Raw genomic sequence first — 7,729 nt, forward strand, 5'->3', positions numbered from 1 at the left:
GCCATCTGCTGGAAATTCCGCATCCAACGGTATATAACATGATGGGGTTACTCCTAACCACCACGATTTTAGCACGTCACCCCAGTGTGCGTCACCCCCCCTTGAGCGTCACCTGGTGCGGTCTGCACCCCCATACCCCCCTAACGACGCCACTGCTCCCAGAAAAGTGTGGATAGGATTGAGATGTAAGTTGTTTGGGCAGGGTAGATAATCTGAAACCATACTGGAATTGACTTTTTCAGTTTTTCACCTGGCCTTGCAAAAAGTATAATACAAGTTCACTCAAAACCTAAATCATCTCATCAAAATAGCAGTAATGTCAACTTAATAATTTTTAATGAACAATAGCCTTCTGGGGAAGGGTTACAGCTGATTAGTTGGGCATCTGATTTGCCTGGAGGAAGTTCCAGGCTCAATTCCAGATATTTCTGGGTAGGATTGAGAAACACCCCCCCCCCTTGAAATCCAAGAGAGCTGCTACTTACCAGCTCTCATGAAAGCTGCTGTTTGCTAGCTAGATCAGCTGCCTAATCTAGCACAAAGAAATTTCATACAAAAATATACATATATTAGGCAGAAAATTTGGATTTTGTGACCAGACCCAGGCGCAAGAGTCTGATGGCTGCAAGAAGGTATTTTTGGGCACAGTCCTAACCAACTTTCCGGCACTGGCATAGCTGTGCCAGTGGGGCATGTGCTGCATCCTGCAGTTGGGGGGCAGTCACGGAGGCCTCCTCAATGTATAGGAGTATTTGTTCTTTTACCTTGGAGCTGCATTGCCCTTACCTTGGTGCTGGAAAGTTGGTTAGAATTGCACCCTTTGGGCCCAATCCTATCTAATTTTCCAGTACTGGTGTAGTTGTCCCCATGGGGTGTGCACTGCATCCTATGGTGGAGAGGCAGTCACAGAGGCCTCCTTAAAGTATGGGGACATTTGTTCCCTTATCTTGGGGCTGCATTGTGGCTGCACCAGTTCTGGAAAGTTGGATAGGATTGTGCCCTTTGTTGCCTAAGTATTATGCTGTGTGTGTGGTATTTTACATATTGTGAAAAGTTGGGCCCTTAAGTTCCAAGAACTCACAATTGACCTAAGTGGTCTTACTCAGCATCCAAACAATTACCACACTTGTGCTGAAAGCAGTTCTTGAGAAGTCAGGCAGAAAAAGAAAGAAAGGAAGACTTGGTCTCTCCTGTGTGCACTATGTGATAAGCACAGGCTTAGGCACACAGCATTAGCTCTTTATGTTTTTCTTTCTTCATTTTTTAAATGCCATTTCTGATTTGCAAATCGCATCAATGCTCCTAGAGATTACAAAATCATTTATGCCATTGAACAGTTTTTGGTCAAACTGACCTTGTTTGGCTCAACAGGACTGTAGACTAAGCAAATCAAATTGACATTTCTTCCACAAGTAACATAGTAAGATAAGGCTGCCATCTACTGGTCACTGCTACTCCTAGTGTTTTGTAAACAAAACCGTGGACTACACAAAGCACAGGTGTTCGCCTGGGAATACCAGGTGCTGTAGGCTTATACCATAGTCTTTCGAGACTGAAGGTTGCCAACAATTTATGGAAACCCAGCAACCACACCTGGGTGGCCAACCAACCCTTGGGACGTGGACACTTTCTAAATGGCACATGCCAAGTCGCCATATATAAAATTTTAATGTCAGGGAACTGACTCACCTGGCTGGGGCAACAAACCTCCTGTGGGCTGTGGCCTGCCACCAATGCTGCCGAGCTGCCGCCAAGTCAGTGGGGCCATCCAGCGGCTGGCCTTGTGCAAGGCCGGCTGGAACATTACTCAAGTGACACACCAGCTGCTGCTTCCAGATTTGCCAAGGTACAGCAGACTGGCACCCTGCTGCTAGCATGTGGCACATTCAAGATTCTCTACATAAAAAGTGGCATGTGCCATGCTGCAGGTTGGCCACCCCATGCCATGATGCAGGTTGGCCACCCCTGGTCTATCAAAACATATATGGAGATGGGGTGTGCTAAAAGGCCACATGAAAAATCAGGACCCCAGATCATGACAAACTAGGCTTGCCACTTTTTATTTTTAAACATTGGGCACTTCAGGGAGGATTTCTCTAAGTATGTGCAGCCTGTCTTTCTCTGGTGAACAAAATATTTTTGAGTATCCACGGATATGATCCCTCTGAGTCTGTGCAAAGTATGCTTTTCTTGTTAAGGCAATCCGTTTGTATTAAAACCACTTACTTTTACATTTCTTTTTTTTATTGAATAAAGATATGGGTACAGGAACTGAATATACATGGGTTAAAGGTAGTACAAAGGGAAAAAACATTGGGAATTTGCAGAACTGTAGTTATTACCATTTTAAATCACCATCGAAAAAACCATTAATTACTACTTTCCACCATTCTATAATGTCAATACCAATTTAACAAAAATTTCAATCTAATCTAGTCTATAATTATCATGAACATTAATATATTTACTTTCGTCTATTTTGATTTTACTTAAATGACTCATAATCATTTGTCTATCCATCTGTAAAACGGATTCCATCATTGCTGTATTATTTCTATCTTACCATCCTTCAATCTTTCAGTTAAGACATCCATTTCAATAATTTCATATAGTTTCTTAATCCACATATCTGTAATGGGAATTTCTGAGCTCTTCCATATCTGAGCATAGATTGATCTTGCTGCAATAATTGTATACAACAGAATATGTCTTGTATCATTATTACAGCTTTCAGGAAAAATATTCGATAGGAATATCTCTGATTCAAAGGGTATAACATATTTAAAAATAATTTGAATATTCATATGTACTTTTCTCCAGAATTCTTTTGCCTGAGAACAGAGCCACCACATGTGGTAAAAAGATCCTTTCGCCTCCTTACATTTCCAGCATTTATTGCATGTACCAGGATACATTTTTCCCAGCCTGTCTGGAGGTAGGTACCATCTATAAAAGATTTTATAGATATTCTCTTTCATCGTTGTTGCTCTGATTATCTTCATATTTCTTTTCCAGATCTGTCCCCAATTGTTCATTGTTATATTATGTCCAATATTCTTTGCCCACAGGATCATCAACTCTTTTACCGACTCATCTTCCATTTTCATGTTTAACAAATATTGGTACATCTTCTTAATATAGTGTTCCTTATTTGATAAGAATATTTTATCAAATTCTGTCTCCACTGGGTAAATTCCTTCTTTTTTATCTTCCATCCATCTTGTTTTAACTTATAATTCTGTCAGCCAATCCAATTTAATCCCTTTCTCCAATAACTCTTCTTTTGAGTAAAGATCTGCTTTATCGTCCAATAAGTTGTCATATCTCTTATTTTGTGATTCCCGAATCCACATTGGCTTTGTATTAATTTCTAGTGGTTTGAACACTATACAGGGTCATGAAAGCCATTGATGCTATGCAATTAGAACAAATTATTAGTTAAAAGCCTAATAGAGCAAGTGTTTAGCAGCTTAATAGGGAAAATGTTCACATGCTCAAAAAACTTAAAATCCACATCACTGTCTCTGCTTGAAGAAGTTTGAAACTGCAGGCAGACAGCTTTGCTAAAAATAGCAAGGTCGCAAGGAAGCTCTTGGCAGCGTACCAAAGCATCCAGCAGGAGACAACAGTTTAGAACAATACACACATTGAGTAAATAAGGAGGAAGATGCCGGGAAATTCCCATCTTGAGCTCCCTGCTTGGCAAACATATATTAAACACTAAGAGAGCTATTTAGAAGGTATTATACCAAAGCATCACAGAAGTGCCAAAAAGATTGCCTGCTTGCCAATAATTCTTCAATACTTAATAGTTATTGTCTTTAAAGTGTAACCAATATATATTAGCTATTAGAGAAAATTTAATTGCCTGATTTCATTTGAAAGTTTGATTAAATCATAAAAATACACAGAAAGGTGAAAAGCTATTTCCAGCTAAAATCAAAGGTCTGTCTCACAGGGAGACAGCTCACAGACTTTGGAATGTGGGAAAAACAACTTCTCAAAGATAACACTCTTGTCTTGGCAAAAGCATTCGCTAAGCCTGTATCTCTGTAGACCTTGAGGACTCAAAGTCATGCGTTGATACTTTTAGAATTCGAACAAGGGAGTTGCATCTCAGATAGACTTTTGGCAGCAGCATACGGGTGAAGCAAGAGGGAAAATACACGGATTTGCAACTTTTATCTGTTGGCAGGTTAAAATAAGAATTCCTAACAAACAAAGATACAAACACCTGCAGAAACCAGCTAGACAGAAGATAACAGAAACATCCATGAGAAAGCCTTTGTCTGGGCTGCAACAGACAGAGGGAGATGTAATTTCATTAAAAGTAAATGAGAAAAGACTTCTCAAAAGAAACCCTTTTCTACAATAAGGGTTAGTTTTGTATTAAATATATGAAAGTACACCACTATACATCCCAAAAGGTAACAGGTCACATATAGAATCAGAACATGGAATAGGTTCTGAGCAGGAGAAAAGAATGTAGAGAGATAAACAGGTGGCTCTTACCAAGGCCATCTAAGTTAAGGATGCCAAGAAATAAGTACAAAGACATGCCAAAAGGCCAGTTCTGAATAAAAATGAGGTTACAGTGCACTCTACTGGTACTTGAAAACAAAGTTTTCTATATGTTTAAATGTATAGTATTGCCTTATTTGAAACCTGTAACTTGAAGCTAACCAATCAAATGTCTGTAAGGCTATCTCTGACCAATCCAGAGTAAGCCCCATCTATGATGTCAAACTCCAGCCAATGAAAAGTTCATATTCCTCAAAGGACCCAGAATGTAATAAATGTACATGTACATGCAGTGGTGGTTATTAACATGGCAGATTTTCCTCCATGCCTTAGTCATGGCTATCAATTTAGATATACAGCCTACACTGTCCCAAAAGTGCAGGTAGGCACTTTCTTAGTAAGATCTGGCAAGCAAAGCACAATGGCCTGTGAACATTAGGGTTGCCACCTGGTTTAAGAAATAGTGGACTGCTTTAATGCTGATGAGGCATTGTTCTCCCACTACAAGTGGGATCGAAATACAAGTGGCTTGGCACACACCGTAGTGTTATATTTCTCTTAACAATCCTGAAGAACCCACCTTACTAGTCTACAATCCAAGCCAATAGGGAGAGGTGGTGGGAGGGGAAGTTATGGTTTATGCATTTGATATTCCCTTCCCTCAGGAAGGGTGGTATTTCTTCACCATTTTTCTTTCACACTGATTTTAGTGCCTTGAATTAATAGGGGACGTTGACAGAAACGGTTGATAGTAAACTGGATACTGAAGTAGACACATTGTCTTGCAGAGAGAACCACTGATGAAGATTAGCACCATCTCTTACAAATGTCAGGAGTACAAATTACATCTGTGTTGAGATTAGGCCCCCCAACCTGAAGGTAAAATCTGAGACAAGTGTCCTGTGTGTTTTATAAACATCAAGAGAAATAATTATACACACACAGAAAAGTAGTTAGGATTCGGCCAGAGAGAATTTGAATTTTAGAGAAGGCTGGTAAGAAGGAGTCTCAGAAAAGAGAGAAAGAAAGAGAGCGATGACGATTATGCTCAGTCTCTAGTATACTTTTCTCCCAAAAAGTTGTCCCTGTGATTCTGCCCTGGAACTTCTGGCTATGAGAATGGAGAGCACAAAACAAAGGCAACTGAAATGGCTTTACACTTAATGGGCAACATTTGAAAGTGGATATCAAAGTTTTTGGTAAACTAACAGTGCAATCCTATGCATGCCTAATCAGAAGTAAGCCCCACTAAGTTCAATGGGATGTACTCCTAGGGAAGTCTGTTTAGGTTGCAGCCTAAACTTTCACTACTCTTCGGCAGAACAAGGGTGATGTTAATAACTGATTCAAATACGATAGGCAAAGGACACAGTATGCAGATTGGCCCTGATGACCAAATTCTCAAGAACTGTGGTTGCCAGTTTGCACAGCTGCCTCTCTAATGATGGGCCTCTGAATCAACTGGGTGCAATACTTCTGACAGCTCTGGCATATGTCTGCGACTGTGCACTTTTGCAGAGTCAGCTGCATTTACTTTAGGGGTGCCACACCCCATTATGCGACTGCAAAATGTGGCAAAACAGCAGTGGGTGTGTGGGGTGGCATTTTCTCACAGCTCAAGCTCAAATAGTATTAAATTGATGCACAATCCAAGATCCACAGCAGAGCTGATGCTTGGCAAACCATAGTTCTTCTGGCTATCCAAATTCATTAGAGCTGTGAAAAACACCAGTTCTCCGCCCCAACGTGTTTTATGGGAAGCAATCACTGACTGGATGAAACCCTACCTATCAAACAGCATTTTTACCCATTAATTTCTCCCTCTTTTCCTTGCACGGAAGTTTTAGTCCTGCTAAGTGGACTGAGCTGCAATCCAATGCACACTTTCCTGGGAGTAAACTCCACTAAATACAATGCAGCTTACTTCTGAGTGAACATGCATGGGACTGTGCTGTACAATACCTTGAGGTGTTTGAAAACAGTGTTATTTTACTTAGAAGTGAGTCCATTGTAAATAGTAAGACTTAAGCTGTGTAATCTATATTACTCACTGGAAATAAACACCTCTAATGATCCCATCATTAGATACTATCTAAGATACCATCACTAGAATTACATTGTTTTGAAAGACTGCTGTTTAGAGGCTATGGAAGGGTACCTGTCTTTTGCATTCTTAAATACCATTCAAGCATTAATTCATGTGGATAATAGCCTGGACTTTTATGAAATGGGCAGCTCAAGAGCAGCCGAAGAGGAGCAGGCGGTGCCGAAATGCCCACTGCTGTATACTATCGGCCATGAGGGAGCCTCCTCAGGAGAAGGGAACAAATGTTCCCTTTCCTGGGTAACGCCACTGTGGCCCCAATGGGGTCTCCTCAGAGCTGTGCCAACTATTTTGCTGGCACAGAACTGAGGAGGCCTGTGTAGGGCTCTGTGGCCTGGGAGGGCGGTTAGGAATCTACCACCCTCTTGGGCCTGAACCCCCTCTTGGGCCTTCCCTCCCTCCTGCCCAGTTCTGCCCCCTCCCTGCCTTCCCCCTGCCCTCTCCCATCCCCAAAAGCCTCACTTCTAGCCGGTGGGAAAACGTACTGCTAGTTGTTCTCCCCAAGCTTCTTCTGGCACTGAGGCCCAGTGCCAACAGGCACTGGCCTTTGTGCCAGTGCTGCAGTCCTAGCACCAGCACAAAAGTGCCTTATGGGACTTTTGCGACATTATGCGCTAGAGGTACAAGTGTGCTGCTGATGCAGGGCCCATATTCTGCACAACTGCTTGTCAATTGACTCCAAGTAATGTGAAAGACTGGCAGAGATTCACCCATTCTCTCACCCATTCTAAGATGTCTCAAGTGCGTATCTGAAACCCTTGCTAAGTGGGCAAAGAGGCACCTTTCAAGGTGGTCCTCTTTTATTTAGCAGGGGAAGAACAACTGTTCCTCCTCACTCCAGCATGACATCTTTCCAGTGACTGTTGCTAGTGTCTCTTCTGTTTTCCTGTTTTTGTTTTTAGCTGTGAGCCCTTTAGGGACAGAGAGCCATTTGCTGATTTATTTTACTATGTAAACTGTATTGTGAACTACTCGTTGAAAAGTGGTATATAAATGTTCTTAATAATAACAGCATTAATGTGAATTTTTCAAGATGTCTCTGACACATGGACTTGTTAGGGAGTCAGAGTAGGTGTCATGGCTCCCTACTGATTATATTTGCAG

Source organism: Tiliqua scincoides, chromosome 5 (assembly GCF_035046505.1).
Source record: "Tiliqua scincoides isolate rTilSci1 chromosome 5, rTilSci1.hap2, whole genome shotgun sequence".
Lineage (NCBI taxonomy): Eukaryota > Metazoa > Chordata > Lepidosauria > Squamata > Scincidae > Tiliqua > Tiliqua scincoides.